This window comes from Canis lupus, chromosome 2 (genome assembly GCF_048164855.1).
Source record: "Canis lupus baileyi chromosome 2, mCanLup2.hap1, whole genome shotgun sequence".
NCBI lineage: Eukaryota > Metazoa > Chordata > Mammalia > Carnivora > Canidae > Canis > Canis lupus.
In genome coordinates, this window is record NC_132839.1 from 17,244,998 (window position 1) to 17,267,239 (window position 22,242).

General features: G+C 37.5%; 1 long non-coding RNA gene across 1 annotated transcript in view; it reads left to right on the forward strand.

The window, feature by feature from the left end:
• Nucleotides 1-22,242, forward strand: part of LOC140613070 (uncharacterized) — a 658,442-nt gene that overhangs the window by 426,609 nt on the left and 209,591 nt on the right. The window contains exons 10-12 of the long non-coding RNA XR_012014181.1: nt 15,401-15,489; nt 16,354-16,441; nt 18,288-18,460. This is a non-coding gene — a long non-coding RNA (uncharacterized lncRNA). The remainder of the gene's footprint in view (nt 1-15,400; nt 15,490-16,353; nt 16,442-18,287; nt 18,461-22,242) is intronic.

Sequence of the window (22,242 nt, forward strand, 5' to 3'; positions counted from 1 at the left end):
CTAGGTGCTTGGAATATAGTGTTAAATAAAAGAGAAAAAGATCTCTGCCCTCATAGGACTTATATTCTTAAAGAGAGACAGACAATGAGCAATACACAGAATAAATACATATTTTGTTTGGTATATTGCAAGGTGATAAATGCTCTGGAGAATGGGGAGAGCAAGAGGGGGTAATTGAAAGTGGAGGGGGGCAGGGCTGATTGTGGTATCCAGTAGAGTGCTGAGGTGAGTGTGTGCGTGTCTGTGCAGAGCAGCATCAGGGGAGACAGAGGTGCTGATAAAGATGAAGCTATACGCAAGCAGGAACACAGCCAAGGGGCTTGGTTTGGTTTCTGACATCCTTTTATGGCAGGAAAGAGCGGGCAAATCAGGAGCTCCTTGCACTCACCAAACATGTCTGAGACACACATCCTGCCGCTATTATAGCCCTTCACTGCTTTTATTCTCATTATGCCCGAAAGGTCTGAAAGCCAGTCTGCACTGTGAAGGACAGAGATGGCAGAGATTATGGGTGTGATGGAAAGAATGCAGGGTCAGTTTCAAAAGACTTTCAATTTAGCCTTGGGGTTCTGCTTCCAACTACTATGAGATATTGGGCAAGTCACTTAACCTTCTGGGTCTCAATTTTTTCATTTGTAAAATAGAGTCAACCATATAATCTCACTTAACTCCCTCCTTTCTGGAGTCAGTGGAGGCAAATAGGAAAATGGAGTTAAAATCCAAAGGGAGGAGGAAAAGGAGAAGAAAACCAAAAGAAAAGAATGGAATATTTAGATAAGGGAGAAAAGGAAAAAGATAAAAAAGAAGTCAAACACAACAGGTAGCACATATGCCGCTACTTACTATAATGATACAACTATAGACATCTGGGCAATCACCTTTCTCCCCACTGATACTTCTGGAAAGCTCCATTGCTAAAGTGTAGTTTTGCTAATTTCCCTGAAGGAGCTACTGCCTGCATGGGGATTTCTGGAGCCTCAGACCAGATATGGAATGCCTTTTTTAGGGCTGAGATAAAATTATGGTATGAATTTTTATATTTTAGATGTAAAGATTAAGTAAGCTTTATACTACTTTGGTAATCTATCTACCTTGGATAACACTATTTTAATGGGGGAAATAATTAGCATATTTTTATAAGTCTACTTGTTGGCGGCTTAATTAATTTGGACATTATTCTAGAGTATACTTGTTTTCAAAGAGATTAACATTCAACTTTGCTTATCTGGCTTACATATTTCATTTTATAGGTTTTTCTTGACAAACTCTCCTTTCCCTTCCTTGGCATTTTCTTCCCTCCTGGCCATTTCTCCATTTATTAGCACCAACCTCCAGAGGAAAGATAAGGGGAAGAAATAAAATATAAATCACTTCATTTCTATAAACTGTTGCAAAGACTGGCAAAGGGCAGATGTTGAAAGCAAGGGCCGAGAAAAGTTTAAGTTACAGAGAAGGAGAGATAAGACTTTTCCTACTTTGTGCATTAAAATTGGTCCCACATAGCAATGACAGCATCTTAACGTATTTGTGAATTCTATGTAGCAACTCTGCATGCAGAATGGTATAAGGAGCATAGATGGCAGGGTTAGCCCAGGGCACTACTTCCAAAAAAAGGGAAACAGTGAAGATGGATGATGATAGATCCATATTGAGAGAGAAATGGGTTGGATGTTGAGATACCTGATGCTCATTGTCTGTCTGTCTTTGAGAATATAAGTCCTATGAGAACAGAGATCTTTTTCTCTTTTATTTAACACTATATTCCAAGCACCTAGAACAGTGCCTTGTGCATTGTAGGTACATGATATTTATTAAATAAATATATTGAATGAATGAGCCAGAATGGCACACATAATGCCTCTTCTTTGGGACTCCTGGAGACTCAAGGGTATGATCCTATCCCAAACAAATTTGATATGCAAAATAAGTAAATTGTCCAGCTTATCAGCTCTGCTTCTGTAGTATGCATATGTATGTATATGTGTGTGTGTGTGTGTGTGTGAGACAGAGAGAGATAGAGAGAGAGACAAGAAGGAGACAGAGAACTGAAGGGCAGTGTTAATAAAGCATTTATAATGAAAATGGGGCAATTTATAAATGACGTGTTTTTAAATTTTAAATCATGAAAGATGAGTGTTTAGTTACAAAAATTTTTAATCCTCACTATTGGGATTTCTGGTACCAATTAATCAAATCTGTCTCTTTAGAAACAGTTGAGATTTGGCAGGTAGGCATAAAAAGATCATATTTGTTTTATTTTATTGCTGATAAAAATATGCTGAAAAACATAGTCTGGAACTAAGTACAGATGAGTTCCCTCTAAGTCCCTGTATCAGAATTTCTGATGTAGTAACAGGAAGAACAGGAAGAACAGCTGAACAACTTGCTTCTACGGAGTGGGTTCGATCTACTGGACTATTTTCTCTGAAAAGGAAGAGGCAGAGCCATTTTCTTAAGGACAGGATGGAGGTTTGGAGAGTGCAAAGGGGTTGGATCAGCTGGTGTGAGGATGAAGAAAGTGAGGCAAGTAAAGATCCAATCATTGTGGGTTAGTGTTGAAAAATTAGTGGGAGTTCCTAAATTTCCAAAATTAATAGTGCAGTCCCTCGATTTTCCCCAGGTGCTTTCAGCAACCTAGGAACAGGAGCAGATAAAAATGGAGAAAAGCACTGATCCCTGATGAGGGTTTTGGAGGACAAGTAGAAGAGTAAGGGAAGGAGAGGGGGAGGAAGAGACTGATCTGAAAATTATCTGTATTATCTCATTCAATCGGCAGTCTTTGGAGATGGCAGTTTCTCAACAGAGTATTTGCTAGGTGATGGGTCCAATCTACAGGTGAACAAAGTGAGGTGCAGCAGCTCTCCCTAAGTGGCAAAAGCTAGTTTTTGAGCCCATTAATTTCTGAAAGAAGAAGATGGTGTTCTTTTCCTTTATGTTTTACATGTAGAGAGCAAGTAAGTTTGGGGGGCTTGGTAATGTTTTCATTACCGAATATCAACAGGAAGGAAGGTAGGTGGAGTTGGGAACAAAAATAGGAAGGGGCTGACATTGGGGGAGTTTATTTTGTTTGAGAAGTGTTTTTTAATACAATAGCAAGAGAGGTAAGGTAGAACCCTGTGGAGAGAGTAGGAGATCCCATCAGAAGTGAGGACAAGGTCCAGGGTGTAGACAAGACATTGAGTTGTTGAGATGGAATGGTGATAGAGCTAGAAGAAGATCCTCCGGGGAAAAGAATTACAGGTAAAGCTGAAGGTATCATCTACTTGGTACGGAAGTGATTCAAGATGATGGCTGGAGATTGAGAAAAAATTGCAAACCATGTGCTAAAATTGTCAGTGAATATGAAAATAGGACAGAGGAGGGGTGGATGGTAAATTAGAGGCCTCTAGAGAACAGAAATATATTCCTGCTTTGTCTCGGGTCTCGAGCCAGTGGATCCCCCCATACATCATACATTGGCTGGTCCATAAAGGTTAGTAGTAATCACCTTTAGGTTTTTTTTTTTTTTTTTTTTTTTTCACCTTTAGGTTTTACAACAAATTCCTAGTCATCTGCCACATTGCTTCTTCCTGACATTCTCTGATCCTCTCTCTTGCGTTCAAAATCTTGGCTCTGAGACTCCAACCACCATGGATTACTGGCCATGGCCTTGACTTTCTTTGTATTCCAACCTTATCTATCTATCTATCTATCTATCTATCTATCTATCTATCTATCTATCTTTTTTTTTTTAGCAGACTCTTACAGATAAGGGCTTGTCTTTTGTGGTCTTCCTGGTTTCTTGGGAGTAGAAATCTCAGCCATAATTTTTACCCCAAACCACATCTCTCACTATATCTTGGAGAATTGTATACCTACCTGGAGGGCAGGAGCTTCAAAGAACTGGCCTGGGAGTACAGCATCAGAATGTATTTGTGCTGATTCAGAACAAAGAGTGCCATCTATTGAAAGACCACTCAGCTCTCCAGTAATTTATTTAGCTGTATGACTTATCGTAAAATAGGCTCAAAATAGCATTCTGGAAAATTGAGATGGGAGGAAAAGACATGAAATGTTATAATAAAGTAATTCTACTATGTGGTGGCCAAAGGTGGAAGTCAAGGTCCACTCAGAACCACAGAGAAAAGGGACTCTGAGACTGTTTTTCTCCCTATGAGATTCTGTGAGAAGTTCCCAATAGTCAGTCACCTACAATGAGGAAGTGGCTTTTTATTATTAAAGATGAATATTTAATAATAATTGTTTGGAGGAATAAAATGGTTTAAAGTGACAAAATGGACCAAAACGCACTGGGGATATAACAGAAATGAGTTGTTATATGGACAGCAAGGTGACGGGACCTGAATTCATAATGCACCGTGGTCCAAGCAGATTGGTGAGAGAGCAAGAGCCGCATGCATTTTGCAGGGAATGTCTCTCACCCTGTTGCCACTTTTTTCAGTGCTCCATATGCTAGATTGCAACTACAGATTTAGCCCTTTTGCCCAAAGGCATCTGAACCTGTGAAAAGCCTAGCTGGGGCACTGTCTATTGTTCATTGACAACTTGTCAATTTACTTCCAGGCAAAATAACTCATAAACATGATAAGTAAGGCAGATAAAACAAGAATTCTTTCACACTTTGCAACTTTACTGCAAAAATGGCTTATTTTCCATAAATGTGTGAAATCTCCCCTCTGAATTGTGACTGTGCATTGAACTTTAAAACTGTTTAGAGACAGCACAAGCATTTCACAATTCCTGTCTGTAATAAGATGGATGTTAAATATTAAACATGCATTAAAAGTGATAAAATAAAAGATTTTCAAAGGTTCACTAGCATCACCATATTTCTCTTTGATTCCCTGAGTTAATAAAAGTTAAGTTTAACAATACTCTCCAAAAGACAAATGTTTAAACACTATCTTCTAAATTTGACATTTCATATATTTATATTAGCTATTATCTAAACCCTTACGTCAGTTAAAAAAAAAACACACGGATATAGTAAACCATATCAGTATTAAATTCAAAAGCCGGTGTGTGGTGTGTTAGCATATGTTCATACTGTAATGAAGTAGGTTTTATTTCTGATATTTATAAACATTCCATTTCTAATGTACTGTTTAAATATTGAAAGCTAATTGTGAATTCTTTTAGGTAAAATATTTTAAGTAGATAATAATTTTGAAATCTATTAGTCTCTAAGGCAAAGCAGTCTGTTTATGTGTAGTTATTTATAAAGTCATACTTTTTAATGAAGTCATGTTCCCCGGATTCATTTCCCTGGTAATGAATTTGATTTTAAGCTTCTTGTTTACTGTAATATCATCACAGAATTATACTTGGTGCCCTACTGATTTTTCCCAAGTGATCCTCCATAACACCAATCATCCTAATTTTGGATAGACTGAAAATGGAGGGGAGAACAGGTAGGATGGAATCCGACAATGCAAGACCAGATCCTGAATCCCAGGTGGTTCTTCCTCGGTGACCTTTGCCCTCTGAGGCACACACGAAGCACACTCTCAATTTCTAGTTTAAGGGTTTGAAGGTTATGGTCGCCTTTTCCCCAACATTTCCCCATACTTTCTTCACTTACTGTAGAATATTTATAAACAGGAACACATATGCATCTGTTACATAACAAATGGCTTTTGGGAAATAAGTGAAAGAACATGAGAAAAGAAATTTAAAAGACTGTAAAAAATGAGGAGTAAAACAAATCTGTGATAAGCAAGAATGCCTCAGAAATAGGACCTGTCTTTTAGGAGGCAGTGTAGTTCAGTAGAAGGCATCTTGAACCACTGGACCAGAGACTTGGGTTCAAATGTCATTAGCACTAACTAGTTCTGACCCTCAGGAAGCCCACCTTCATTCCTGACCTCAGTTTGAATCAGGTTTTTCCTCAGGATGGAAGGTGGACTCTGCTGGTTATGCTCTAGATCCCCCACCAGTCTTTTTCTTTTTGAATATGGAGAGTCCCTGAAAGATTTTAAATTAAGAAAGTCTTCCACTGCTGTATAAAGGAAAAAAAAAAAAAAAAAAAAAAAGAAAGGTACTCACAGCCAGATCTAAAACTGTATTTATTATGTGAATAATGTATCAGATGGTACAATAATAATTTAGTTCATAAAAATTCTCTCCAAAGAAACCATGTCGATTACAAAGGACTACTGTGCTTGCTTTAAAATTGGAAATGAATCTATTAAGAACTCTATCACCTGATTTTTGTGGGAACAAGGAGAGCATATATACTTGTACCTTGGAACCTTCATTTTAAATGCTGTTTTTTCATCTGAAGTTTTTCCAGCAATCTTATCATATAAGCCGTGGATTCCTAAATATTAGAAAAAACACCCTAACAGAGATCTAACAAATTAGAGATTGTATCTTTTTCACATGTCCATGTGATGTTCCAATTTCTGCATCCTGGTATCTTGGGTTCTTCATCACTAATTCATCATCCTGGCAATTGGCTTTTATATAGAAGCTGGCCCCCTTCCTCCCCACTCCACACCCATTGTAGCTAACTGACCATTCCTTGTCATCCTCCATTTGTCCAGTGTTCTGCTCTTAGTGTGAATGATCATGTATTTTCTCCCATGAAACTAAATCTTGCTTGTATGCCCAATTCTCTAACCTGTCAAGGTCATTTTGAATTTTAGTCTTTTTTTATTTTATTTTTTTTTTACTGGCCATTCCACCTAATCTGGCATCCTTGGTATGTTAATGAGCACATCATTCATAAAATTACTTAAATTGTTGAATGTTGTCACTTGGGAAATCTTGGAAAGAGAAAGTGCAGTAACCCAGGAGCAAATTTCTCAGAACTGTTGGAGACACAAAGTATTTGCTGCAGCAGATTCCCCACAACCACATATTATAAGAAGTTAGAAGAAAAGCAGAGAGCTAAAATTAAGGGAAGGCAAATAATAAGGACATGTTAAGAGTCAGTATAAGAGAAGGAACAAAAAGGAAACAGAAAAGAAAAAAAATAACACAACAAAATTTTACACATTAAAAACATAATTTTTATTTGCTAATCATCCCTCCGATAAAGCTGGGGAAAAAAAGAGAAAAAATAATATTATAAAAGCACTGTATTTGGGCAACATCAAGGCATAGAGCCTGATATTGAATATGTGAGATTAGAATGTATTTATTTCATCTGAAGCATGTTGTTTCATTCAAAAACACAGCAAAGAGGCTGCTTAGTGCTGGACGTCAATTAATATTCTTACAAAGGACTGGCAGGAAGCCACGGTGGACGTCTAGTCAGAGACAGTGTGTCACACTACTGTTGACTGTAAAATTAATTACCATTTCTAAACAATAACTCTGTGATGCATATTTTTCCAGGCATACTATATTGCCCTCTTGGCATTAAAGGTTATAAATAATTATGTTTTTTTTAAATATGCCCTTTAGAGAAATCACAAACAAAAATATTAACAATCCCAATAACAGTGATAAAAAGAACACCCGTGTGTGGTGGGACAAGTCGACATTGTGAAGACAGGATTGAATATTAAGAAGTGTCACCTACCTAAAGTAAGTGTTAGACATTCGCATGATGGCATCAGCTGCTGATCTAATGCATCTGGAGCTGCCCTGTCACTAAGGCACTGCTAACCAAGGCAGAGACACAGACAAAGCTGCTTCATCATTAATGTCAGTAAAAGGATCTGGAGGAAAAATAGAGAGTCTCTGGAGACCTTGTCTGGACTTCTTGGAGCCTGGACAACAGTCCTTTCCAACAACAGTCTTTTCCACCCCAATAGCAGCTGCAACAAAGGAAAAAAGGAGAGCATTGACTTGAGTTGTCATTAAGTTCAAAGAGGTGAGAATAGTAGCCCATGATGAACCTTTATAGCCAGAGTTATTAATGGGGAGTTCTTTTTATGGCTTTTTGAAAATATCACATTTATGAACAGTGCTAAATTATCCCGGGTTATTGTTTGGCATATGTTGACCGGTCAGTTTTAAGCTGCTAAAATTAAAAAATCTTTTCTATCTCTGCGAGAGAGAAAAAAGAAGAGTACAAAATTCCTTCCTCAGGGTTGTAGCATATAGATTTAAAATAGCGCTATCAATCTAGGGAGATACAGCTCTGGCTCTTAGTTGGGTACAGACTGGTTCAAGGATCATATTCAATGAGGAGTTATTAATGTTTCAGAGGCAACCTAAAAGGACACATCAAATGATGTTCTGCAGGGTCTGTCTAGGGTGGTAATATTTAACATTTTATCAGTGACTTGGATGATAAAATATGGAACACGCTCATAAAGTTTCATGGAAGACTCTAAGTTGGGAGAAGTAACAAGAACCTTGGAAGATCTACTTATAATTCAAGATGACCTTGAAAAGTCAGGAGAGGAGTCCTTAATGATCGAGTTTACATCCATTGGGTAGCCTAACAAGTGTGGTTTGAGCAATTGGCAAAATGAGAGAAAGAGAAAATGGATGGACAAATAGGGAATGCACTACAGACAGCTAACCTGGTAAATACCAGTTCTGCTGGTTAGAATCACATGTGACACCACAGGATGTAGATGGCATAGAGGATTATGAGGCAGCCTGATGTTCTATGATTTAATTTAAGAACAATATCAAAAGATAGGGGACTGTTCAATAAAGGCAGAAAAACTAAAGAACTTTAACAAGGAGAAGTGAATGCCTTATGGGTTTCTGAGCACAAGGAATTGAGACCAAAGGGTGGCCTATTTACCGTTCCTTGCAAGTGACTCTTGCTTTGTCAGAACGACCCAGATTTATCATTTGTTTCAGGTATAGTTTTTGATTCTCCCTTCCCAACTGCTCTTCTGATCATCCTTCCAGTTTTGTTGTATTCAGAATTTATGCACATAGTTTATGCCGCTCTGAGTCTGCTTACCTGTGACTTTGTTACTTAATGCCTGCCTATGGCTGTCCAAATGGTTCACCCATCTATTGCTGGCTGGCTGCTGTCAGGGAGGATGTTGGGTCCATGCACAAAGTAGCATGGGGGCTAGAGTTGAGACTCTGAGATATTTTGGGGGAGTAATATTCAACTTGGCTGCTCCCTTTACCCGCAAACACTGGCTTGCATATATTATTCTTCTTGATGCTGCAGAAAAGCAGATAAAAAAAGAAGGAGTAAAAGCCGGTGTCAACATAACAGACGACAGCCATGCATTTGAAGGGTGTGCATTGGAGGAGGAATAAGCATCTTCAAGTTTCAAGTAGCAGATTGAGAGCAGTAGCAGAAGAGCCATAAAAACCCAGATGTTGAAGACTGTTTCAAGTGTGAACTTAAAACAATTGCAGAAAGACTTGAGATTTTTTTTATTGCTTTTTAATTCCCACTAAAAGAAATTAATCCACTTTGTATATCCATTTATACCAGTGGTTCTCAACATTGGCTACACATTGGAATCACCTCAGCTACTTTTTAAATTACTGCTTGCCTGTGTCCCAAATACCAGGGGTTCTGACATAAGGTGTCTTGAGTGGTGCCAGGGAATGCAAATTTTGAAAGTTCCCTAGGTGATTCCAAAGAAGAGCCAGGTTTATGAACCAATGAACTATACCATGTCTCACACCACGTAGCCAGGGGCCAGTGACAGCAACTTATTGGTGCTAACTTTTCTGTGCTTGTAACGCTCCTGTCTTTGCTATCTGCCTCTAGCTGTCTTCCCCTTGACTTCTCAGACTCTTACATTTTTCTCCATGTTGGTTTCCTTATTCTCACCTCCGTATGACTGTAGACTCTGCTTTTCCTGATTTTCATGTCGGTAGGCATTCCTTTTCATTTTACTCAGCTCCTAAAACATTGGCATTGGTCTGCTTTGTTTGCACACTAGCTTGTCTTGTCCCTGGAGAGTGAGACCAGAGGGTAGCAATATTTCCAACACAGGACAAAATGGAACAATGTGTGGAACCACTTGGGTCACATACGTAGGCGTATTTAAAACTATCAGTAAGTGAAATGAAACAGGACTATGAACGGAGAAAATTTGGGGGGCAAAGTCACCACGGAGATGCATCCTTTCAATTATATGTGAAGAATTATTTGTGTTTTTCTTTGGTACATAGCTATGCACAAGTAAACCTTTAAAATAAGTATAGCGTGTTCATTTTGTCATATGTATAGGTCATTCTTGGCCAACCTATTTTAAAAATCATTTAAAAAGCAAATCCTAGGATGAATAGCCTTTCACATTTCAGGTGGACTCAAATGACGGAGTCTGGGGTTACAGGCCAGGATGAAGCATCCGTTATAAAATGGTATGTCATCAAGGTTTGTTCCTTCCTGGTTGGGCCATGTGGCATAATTGCAGTTCTGTTAATATATTTTAACTGCAAAATTAGTAATAGTCTCATATCTCACCAGTAAGATTGCAGCTTCTTTGGTTCAGAGATCATATCAGAGAATGCTTCTTTGATATCATCAAAAATGCTCATCCAATGAAATCTATACATAACAAGTTTCTAATAAAAATCTTAACATTTGTAAATATCTTAAAGTTTGGGTTTCTCCCAAAATATTTCTGCTCTACTCTCATCCTTTTCAATTTCTTCACCTTCCATGCTACCGTCATCTGTTTGCTTATTTGTTTTTACTCCTTCTGCTTCAAAGGGAGAAAGTTGACTGATATCCTTAAAATTTCAGATAGTAACCTCTTGAGACAGGGGTTCAGCTTCTTATCTTTCTTGAGTGAACTTTGGTAGTTCAGTAAAATTATCTCCTTATGATCAATGTTCTAGATTGTTGGCTGCCTGCTTATCTTGCCCCAATTCATCATCAGGGAGGATTCATTAAGTAGTAGATAAGGTCAGTCAGTTTATCTGGCGCAGAATCTGGGTTCCAAGCTTTCTCATCTAGTAGCATAGCTAAATGGGAATTATTCTATTTTAATCTTTACATGCTGTATGAGGTTTTACTCACAAGTTTTATTCCTTAGTATGTATCGTGACTACAGTAGACCTTAACATCACCATCAGACTTCTTATCTGTGACTAACCCTTCAAAAGAATACAGTGTTTTGAAAGGATTGAGGTCAGTAAAGACTCTTAAGGTAAAATATGAAAAAAATCTTTTGTTATCTCTTTGGCTAGTCCAGAGTGAAGACAGGCAAATTTCCTTTATGATTTTTCTCTGATTTCTATGGCTCCCCCAGCTTTTTTATGGCTTTGTTTTTCTTTCCTTTGCCCAATAAGCCACTATCTTCTGTTGACTCCTACTTTCAACCTAGAAGATAGGAGTCTAAAAAATTATTTCCACTAGCAAGTTAAGTTTGGGATATCATTATCCTACAGAATTGTGTGTCTTAAAGGAAATACCTACAGCAGGGATTTTTTTTTAAATTATTTTTTATTCGTGTTCAATTTGCCAACATATAGAATAACACCCGGTGCTCATCCCATAAAGTGCCCTCCTCAGTGCCTGTCACCCAGTCACCCCCTCACCCTGCCCACCTCCCCTTCGTTTCCCAGAGTTAGGGGTCTCTCATGTTCTGTCTCCCTTTCTGATATTTCCCACTCATCTTTTTTCCTTTCCCCTTTATTCCCTTTCACTATCCTTTCTATTCCCCAAATGAATGAGACCATACAATGTTTGTCCTTCTCTGATTGACTTACTTCACTCAGCATAATACCCTCCAGTTCCATCCATGTGGAAGCAAATGGTGGGTATTCGTCGTTTCTAATGGCTGAGTAATATTCCATTGTATACATAGACCACAGCTTCTTTATCCATTCATCTTTCGATGGACACCGAGGCTCCTTCCACAGTTTGGCTATTGTGGACATTGCTGCTATAAACATCGGGGTACAGCAGGGATTATTAAGACAAAATAAGGAAACCCTAAATGTGAGATACTGTGGTAAGTTCTTGTGCTAAGAGGCCACTGCTCAAGTAATATTGTCATTTTGTCCCTTCAGAAGGCAGAGTCAGTCTAACAGACTTGCCGAGGCTCCCTGTGGTTTGGAGGACTCTTAGGCTTAGTGAGAGTTTATAGGTGTAGAATTATTATATTGTTCCTGGTTTCTGCTGCAGCTCTGGAACTCCCTCGGGGTGTTTTACACCTATTAATAAAAAGATAGGACAAAATTGAATAATGGTGTCTGTTTCCATAAAAAGGAAATAAGACTCAACGGACTTTGTTCCCAAAGTGCTCTCATAAATAACAAGAAATTGATGCCCACCACTAATTTCTAGTCTTTTTTTTTTTTAAGACTAGAACCATATTTTCCAGTTAATAGTGACCTATTTTTAAGAAAGATTCTCATCTTATTCTAAACCTTAGGGAGATAATTAACACACAAAGGGATTTCTATTTTTAGCAAACTGAGGAACCTGTCCATTATGATCATGAGTTTGCTGCATAGTATACATTTTGTGTATTATCTCTGCCCACTACTTGTACCCTCCTCTTTGAGGCTGATAAAGGTACTACACAAAGGATGACTTTTTTTTCCCAAATTGTGTCAATAGTTTTGCCTGAAGCCTTGGGTTATTGCCCAAGGGTCATCTGTAAGCAGTGTTTTACAAATGTATACACCCATTGGTCATAATGGGTTTATGATGCACATAGAGGCTGCTGATGAACTTGAAAGAGTTCTAGGAAAAGCACACTGAAAGTAGGATAGCCCAATTGGCTAGATCAGCAATGTCATATCTACGTACAAAGAATAGCCTATTTTCCTAAATTTGATAAACGGGGAGTCTGCTTTATTTCATTTTGAGTTATTTCATTTAACTCAAACCTCTGAAAGCAAACTCATTTGTGCAATTCAGCTTATGAATGATGAGGCTGTTTCTTTTAGGAGTAAGTGCAAGTGAGAAATACACAGGGATGTTACTTTTATTGCACAACTGGTTAAAATACCTACTTTATGTGGTACACATTAGAATGTAGTGTAAATGCACAGATGATGGTAAATAGGAATGGTAGTGCTGGACAGTTATGTAATTAAATTAGAATTCCCACATTTCAAAGGGCATGGGATTCAAAACAACAAAGGCTATAAAGTACTTGTATTACTGTCTGTTGCTATATAATAATATCACTGCAAAGTTAGCAATGAGTACAACACATTTTTTATCTCATAGTTTCTGTAGATTAGGAATCTGGGCACAGTTTGGCTAGCTTTTCCGCTTCAGGATCTCACAGCTATAATCAAGGTGTTGGTGGAGCTGCGATTTAATCTGATACTTGCCTGGGGAAGAATCCACTTCCAAGTTCACATGATTATTGGCAGTATTTGATTCTTTGTAGACTGCCAAGCTCAGAGTCTCAGTGTCTTGTTGCTTGTTGGTGGAGGGCTATCTTCTCCTCCTTGATGCATGACCCTTTACGTATGGCAACTCACAACATAGCAATTTGTTTCATCGAAACCAGAAAAGGAGAGAGAGTCTTCTCTCAAAATAGACATTACAATCTTTATAAATAATCACATGTACATGATCATGTGTATCACAACCATGAAAAACAAAAATCAGATAGAATGAATTTAGCAAGGTGAATGTGATTATTTGTGTAAATTATAGTAGCTAGAAAGTGCTCAATAAGTTTTCTTAATTGGATAAGAATCTTGTTACAGAGCAGTTTTGAACTAAATTCTTTAAAAAAAAACCAGCTGGATTATTTATCGTTTTGTGGAACAGACAGATGAAAGAATGGGTTAAAACTTTCCTGATCCTAATACTCTCTTAGGCTTTTTGTTAAGCTACACATTCTGAGGTCCTGTCCTTGAATATTATAATCAAATAGGTCTAATTAGAGTTAGTAGTTCTTATGATCAGCCAACTTTAGGATACAATGTTTTCAGTGTTAGAAACCATTGAGCAAAATAAACAGGTGAAGTAAATTAGAGTATAACTAACCACGATTGAACATGAATTATTATGTGTGTAGAACTGAGGGCATAATTTAAAATCCCAAACAGATTTCTTCAGCAGAATGTGAGGCGAGTGCTATATGACCTTGTTCCTTACCAATTGGTAAGAAGCTGAAGAAGAGAATGGCAGGGATTGATGATCTACAGAAGAATTATCATTGCTCAGTTATTAAAAAAAAATTTGGTCAAAGGGCAAAAGATATAGGAGAGGAAATAAAAGAAAAACTGAGTGTTTTATACCTAGAAAAACTGATACAGACACCTTTATATACCTCGTAGAGGATATGAGGTGCTGAGATGATGAGATGGGACATAAGGGAAGAAGATATCAGAATATTGGTACATGTGACAAGAAAAGCAATTCTAAGTGTAGAAATAGACCAGTGAGTCCCAAATGGGGAGCTCCAGTTAGGTCTGTTTTGAATTTCAGGAATATTCTATCTGAAGAGGGAATCAAGCAAGGATTTAGCTGACTGTAAAGAACACAATGTGATGCTGGCAAAGAGTGTAAGGTTTTTAATTCATTTAAAGTGTTGGAAAATCAAGTCAAGCAAAAAAGTCCAGATAGCTTTTTATTCAAGACCATGTTGAACACTATAATCTTTTATTATGGTCCTATTGTCTGGAAAGATGTACTTTATCTGCCATATTTGAAAATAAGAAAAACATATCCTCATGGTTTCTCTTCCAGGCATTTCTCCCTTCCTTCCTTCCTTCCTTCCTTCCTTCCTTCCTTCCTTCCTTCCTTCCTTCCTTCCTTCCTTCCTTCCTTCCTTCCTTCCTTCCCCCCCCCTCCCTCCCTCCCTCCCTCCCTTCTTTCCTTTTTTTGCTATATTGCCTATGACAGGTTAAAAGGGCTGAGCTGTGTTGATTAACTATCCAAATGTTTAATCAATACAGCAGTAGCAAGATACATTCTGGCTGTGAAAGACCTTGGAAAGGTCCCACTTGCCTTATTCCCCACCCCCATGTGAGACATCAATGAACTATTACATGGTCCCTGCATATCAATGCAGTAGGGCTTAGACAAATACAATGTTAATGGATAATTGTGGGTCACCTTGTCAAAATATGTTAAATGCCCCCTGAGTACATTTTTCCCCCTATTAAAAATGACAGTAAACTGCGACCTTGTTGATATCATACGTGCTTTCAGGAAGCAAATATTATTATTCAATCTGTAACAGGTTCATTGATTTATGGGTCAAAAAATTCATTAGGACTAAATTATAAAGCACACTTTGTCTGTTGATACAACCCATGGTAATTGTGTCACAAAGTGCTAAAGAGTCATACTTAGTTCAGGCAAAATACCTTTACAAACATTCATTCAGAAAACATACATAGAGGCAGCTTCTAGCAGAGTGATTCATAAGCAAGGTCTGTGTCACTGGATGTCTGGGATATTGACATAGCATGGAGTCAGGGAAAGTTCACTAGGTGACCAGGGTCCTTGGACCCTGGCCAAGAATATGCCATCTGTCAGCATGGTGATACGTGCCGGAAGCCTGAGCCTTGGATTCCTGCCTCCCACCAGGTCTATTCACAACACCACGAACACCCACCCGGATCCTCCACTGTTGCTGGTGCTGTTGGAGGACAGAGGCTTGCTTGTCATCTGGCGCTGTGAGTCACAAGGAGACGAATTGTGGCACTTGGTACTTCTAGATTCCAAGTTCGTTTCGGCAGCATGACACACATAATGGAATGGGTTAGATTGGCAGTCATGTGTGAGGTTTTCTTTTTTCTTTTCTAAAAAACATTTCTTAAGAGGCTGGTAAAATGAAGAGTCGATGGCCAAGAATGTAGATTATGCAGAGAATGTCAGAATTTATTTGTCATTTTATCATTTGTTACTACTAAGCCTAAGATAATGCTAAGTTGAAACTGAGATAAAAATGACATAATTGGCCAAGTTTTTTTCTTCACTACAAAACTCATTTTTTTTTCCCTCTGAGAAAGAATGCAAAAATATTTAAAACTATAGGTTGTGTGCTAAGAGATGCATGAATATAGAAAGCATTATGCTACTTTAATGGGTCATGGAAAGAAAATATGTTGTACAAGTATAACACACATATTCAGAATGTGTAATAAAGGATAGTGTCATCTTTAAAAATGAAAGAAAACAGCATAAATAACTAAAATGGGAACCTTCTTAACATGTCAGTGGTTTTATTAGAAGAGTAGTTTCACTTCGGATGTGCATCTTCAATTTACCTCTGGGCACTGGAGTGTAAAGTAACAATTCACACGTTATAATGAAATAGAATAAATGTCTCAATTTAAAAATTTACTATGTGGTGGGAATTTATTTTATCAGAGCACCAAGGTAAGGTGTACCACTCTTTAGTACAGTTGCATAAGAATACACACGTGCAGTTCTGAGAGTGCGGGAGTCCAGTGCCCTTCCATCTGAGGGCCTGATTCTGTTTCATTGTGATATCCCTCCCTCTGCATGCTCCTGGTTGCTTGTCTGAATCCTTGAAGAGCTAGAAACCAACACGTGGAAAGGACTCATCCTTCTGAGCATGCACCATGCAGCAGCTGCCACATTACTCTTCCCCAGGTAGCCTAGGTAAGTACACGTTTAGAGTTGGAAGAGAGCCTAGAAATTCTCAAATTGAAATAGATAAGACGGAGCAATGGAGTGCACAAATGGCCTGTGATGTACCCAAGGCCACGCAGCAAGGCAGGACCAGGGACAGATGAGACCTCAAGATTTGTTTTTGACTCTCCAGTTGTTATGCTTCTTCCTTCGATGATAGCCCCTCCCAACTAAACCATGTCATGTTCTCTGGAAGTCGTTTATTGCTGCTGCCACTACTGCTTTTCTCCTGCCCAATTTTTTGCTTTTGAGATGTTAGTGAACATCTGTTGAGAAATTATCTACCAGGCATTATTCTAGAGTTTTATATGTAATAATTTATGTGATCTTCAAATGAGGCTATGATCCATTTTTATAGATGGGGAGCCATCTTCTTTCTCCTCCTGTACCCTCTCCTCCACCCACTCCCCCTTCTCTCTCTCTCTTTAAATCATAGAAGAGGTAATCAAAGCTAAGATATTCTACAAATTGCTCAGGGTCACAAGCTGGGAAGGGGTGATCCTGGGATTCTAACCCAAGCTGCCTGGCTTCAGAGACTTTTTTTTTTTTAATCACTAAGTAGATGGAGTTTCTTTTTCTCCAGTAGATGGAGTTTTTCCTGAAGCTGATTCTACTTGTCCCAGGCACCATCAGTCAAAAAACAACCAGCAGGAAGAGAAAGTATCAATAGCAGAGCCTAGTTCTTCATCACACAGCCCCTGGGTGAAGCTCTATTGCATACATTCTCTTTTTCAGAAGACTTTTTGCCCATACTGCCCGGAAAATCCTCTTTTGATGCAAAATGTTCCATGTATTAGTTTTGGTATTGTCCTTAGCCATCTCCCACCACCCCCAACTCACTTTTCAACAGATCAGAATGTAACTGGTGGTATTTAAATCTGTAACTCTTATGGAGATAATATTAAGTATTCCAAGGTAGTGCTGGTAATGTAGAAGCATCTTTTCAATTTATATGATTTTAATTCTTATACATAAATATCTGCCTTAAGTAAGTTGATAAACATAAAAAAATTGTCCAGACAGTTATAGCATTTAAAGTTTTTTTAGGGCTAATATTTAACTCTTGACATTATTGGGATTTTGATGATAAATATTAGGACCAATATTAACTCTATTGATGATTGTTACATTCTCTAAAGTTGGGGTGGAATTAAACTAGCTCTCTTGTTGGCAAAACTGCTTAGAGAGGTGGTGTCAGGGTAGATATCACTTCCAGAGCGGAAGAAAGGAAACTATTTTTTAGAGGTGATTTACGGTTCTTTACATTTTTCAATAAATGAGATGTGTAGGGTTTTGTGGTAAAATGACCAGTCTGTGACTTTTTGTGTTTCTTAAATTTATTTCAGTAAATTTTTTCCCTGGGATCTTTATGAGGAAGTTCTATTTTTCTTTTGGTGATACTTTTTTGCTTTTTTTGACTTCATTTGGTGAGGTAATCCCAATAAAATCTCCCAGGAATTTTAATTTCCCAGAATTTCCACATTAAATAATTAATTCAGCTGCTCTTGATTATGTGAGAATTGTATGGTGCTTCTTATGGGCAAAGTGCTTGACAATTATATCATTAAAATTATTCTCAATATTTCATTACTTTTAATATCAGTCAAAAAATAGGCGTGGCATTTGTAATACATGAAAATTAAAATTGTTTGGATTCATCAGGAATCAGAAAAGGCTGTGTGATTAAAATTAGGTAAATTACTGAATAAGTTAGTTACAAGCATAATTATTGATATATATATCAATACAGTAGTAATATAGTTCTTGCTATTTTTTCAATGTATGTGAAATTATCATTCTCTGTTTTCTCTTGTAGGGGGATTATATTAAAGAAAACCGAGCATCCCGTTAATATATATTTGCAGATTTGACAACATCTTGTTAAGGAGAATAGATGTACAAACTCAGTAATTGTGAAACCTAGGGAAAAAAAAGCTATGGAGTTTTGCTTCAGTATAGATTTGATCTGTCTCCTTGTAATCATCTAAGGTATGGGAAGCAGATTTGTTGCTAGACACATAAGAAAATTTCCTCTTCAACAGCAACAACAAAACAACCCCCATAAAAACTTGCTGCTACTCTGTTTAATTATTAATATATTGAAAACATAAATGCATGCGATTTCTAGGTGAAAACGTTATCGCTGATGTGGATCTATGTTGAATTGGCTTTATGAGTTTGCATGGGTGATTTCATATATACTACTGACTTGCCAAGATATGTTTTGTATGAAAAGAGTCACGGAGCGATCTGTAAAATAATCTTGCAATTCTTGATTTTTCTCTCTCAATTTCCTTTCTAAACAAGAGAATAATTTGTGATATTTTGCTTTCACCTGAATGAAAAATTTCCATGGAATAAATACAAGGAAGTAATGCTTTCAAATTATGTTCTTTGTATTTTCAAGAGAGCCAAATGTTTCTTAGGTTTCCTTTGTCCTCTTAATAATTCTCAAGATGAGAGGGAAATTACTACCTAGTGTTTTATGACTAGGGAGAATAGAGTAACAGAAACATAAGTGATCAGCAGCAGATACTGTCAAGAATACACGCTCTTAGCTTTTGGTGTCTTTGCTCCATCAGTCAAGGTTTGCCATTCTCTAGGAAAGACCTGAGTGGTGAAGTTGCTAATGTTGTTGATGTTACAAAAAAAATAGACAATTCACTTCTTTTTCAAGTACTGAACATTCATCGTAAGTAAAGCATTCTTCTAGACTTCTAGCTTCTAGATTTTTCTATACTCAACCACCTAGGGATTAATATTAGAAAATGAATTTTGCTTTCTCTATAACTCTATTAGGAGTAGTAAGAACTCTGCAGGAGGAATGGCTAAGAGTTCTTCTTAGGAGAGGCCATATAATAGGAGAGGCAAGGGATCATAGTTAAAGTATTTGTTTGATGCTCATCAAAGTTCCTGGATGCCACCGTTCCTTTTTTCTCTTTTCTTGCCTCTTTTCCTTTTCATCTGCAAAATGGTAAAAGGAGTAAAACTCTCCAGTTTGCTTTTATTCTACAGACATTCAGTAAAGTATATGACCTGCATTATTTCTTAAAAGCTGTATCAGTTTTAAGACAAGCAAACAAACCTAACCAAACTCAGACTCACAGATACAGAGAACAGATTGGTGGTTGCCAGGAGGGGTGGGTGGGAGGGAGGGGTGCAGGGTGCCAAATGGGTGCAAGGAATTAAGAAGCACAGACTTCCAGTTATAAAATAAATGAGTCATGGGGGTGTAATGTACAGCATGTGGGAATACAGTCAGTAACACTGTATTAACTTGGTAAGGTGGCAGATGGTAACTAGACTTACTGTGGTAACCACCTCACAGTGTAGACAAATGTTAAGGAAGCTAGTACGGTACTATATGTCAATTGTCCCTCAAAAAAAAGTTGTATCGGTCTTGCCAACCAAGAATTCTTCTACATATTTCTTCATCATAACATGTGTAAGTATTCTGTTTTCAATCCCCAGAATGAATGATAGTGTTGAGTTGAGTTGCTCTGTGAGACATTGTTTTTGTAAAAATAAAAAAAAAATAAAAATAAATAATATGGGCTGGAGCTGTTGTGAATAAATGTGTTTTTAACATGGGCAGAGAGATCATGGGATATGATTTCCTGTGCAAAGACCATTTTTTCAGTAATATATCAAGCCTCTTTTCTCTGGTGTGTGCAGAAGGACCTTCCTTCGTTATACTTTAGAAGGTGCATAACTCCAAAAGAGATGGAGTTCGATGAAAAAGAGCTATTCTGAACTCTACTGATTAAAATAAATGTGCTCATAAAAAAGGCAGGAGAGTAAATTACTACATCCCCAGAACAGCAGTAACTTATACACCAACAAGTTATTTTCGAGTTTGCCAGAGGAAATAATCTGCTATCAACAAGGGGTAATTGCCTGAGCAAACTCATCTTTACATCTCGCACACACTGTCACCTTGTATAAAAAAGGCGAAATGCACTACATATCAATTCAGAAAAGATTTTCTGAAATATTTTTCTAAAGATTTCTTCCTTCTCCTAGGCAACTAAAAAGAGAGAACATGAATACAGTTCAGAACGTATCTAATCTCTGCTCCTGCCTTATCATTGAATAGCATCAGAACACACCGTGGATTCCATACCTCAGAGGCCTAGGGGCAAGATGAGAAAGGATCCATTTAGATTGGTATAGAAATTCCAATCTGAGATTTACCTAAAACCGCCACAGGTAAAATAGGTTAGCTAAGAAACCCTCCAGGAATAAATGTTGCTATCATTAGGAAGGAAATATCAATGTGATGTATATGTTCAATTTTACACACAATAACAAAGGCAGAAAAACAGGAAGGAAGAAGGAGGGAGGGAGAGGATGGTTAAGTAGGAGAGAGAGAATGGAGGTGACATTTTGAGAATAATATTTCAAGTTTGCACAGAGGACAGAAGAAGATACTGAAAAATCAGATGTATAATTAGTGTTTCGAGTTCTGTCTTTGAAATATCCTCTTGAACTTGGTAAATATAATTTTAACATCTGAGCTCTAGTGTGTGTGTTCAAATTGCTAAGGATTCAGCAAGTCATTGCGATGTTAGGATGTGTGAGTGTTTGTGAGTTAGAAAGAAACCAGAAACTCTGGAAAACAATAGGCTCATAGTTTTTTTTTTTTTTTTTTTTCTTCTTTTTGGCAAGAGCTCCAAAAAGTTGAAAAGAAACTTTGAGAGGACCAGGGCTGAAGTTCTTTTCCCTAAGGTGATTTCTACTGACTTGAGAAAAATTATCTGAATATAGGACTGGAGTATATGCATATATTTGCATGTGTACCATGGCTACATTTTGATTAACAGAAGGCCAGGTCACATGATATACTATTAATAAAGACTTCTATTTTTAGAGAAAATACTGATTTTTGTCTACATTATTAGATGTACATCAGAGAAAACTAAGTTTTACTGTGCCTAGGATTCCTATAAAACTCACATAATATTTTTTTGGTGAACATAAGGATGTTTTAATTTTCTTCCTCACAAGGGATATCTTCAAGTCCATATGCACTTGTTGATAACATTTTATAAATTGTTTCCCAGGATGGATTATATGATTCTAAGTAAATGACATTTAAAGAATCAATGTAGATAGACATTTTAATTTTTTTGTTTGTCTAAAAGCACAAGCTCTGTGTGTGTGTGTTAAAAAATATAGCATTTGACATTCTGACCTGACTACCCTGTCCTTTTTGCAATCTTCTCCTACCTTCTTGGACATTGCTATTAATCTATTTTCTGGTCTTCGGATTATTTCTCCTCTATATTACTCATGGTTTTCTCTTCTTTCTCCTGTCCTGCATCTTGACCTGTCCCCTGGACTCCCCACTATAACTCTAGCTCTACATTCTCTCCCTTAGTAATTTTGTCTGGTCCCACAGCTTCAGTTATGCTTCACAAGATGACTTCTAGTTTTATTTTGCTGGTACCAACTCTCCAGAGCCCCATACTCATATTTCCTGTTTCTTGTTGGATTTTTTTTCTCTTGGGGATCATTGCCATCATCATAAAGTGACCATTTATGAAGCCAAAGCCAGCAGCTTATCTCCTAAGTAAATCCTCTTTCCTGGCCATGCTAGACTACTCTTAACTTCCTCTTGCATGTTTTTACCCTACTTGCTCTTGAATCTTTGTACTTTATTGAACCATTGCTTGAAATTCCACTGTATTCTCATCTACTGAAATACTCCTAGTCTTTAAGGTCCAACTCAATTATTTACCTTTGAAACTTTTCTTTGCAACTTACTTAGT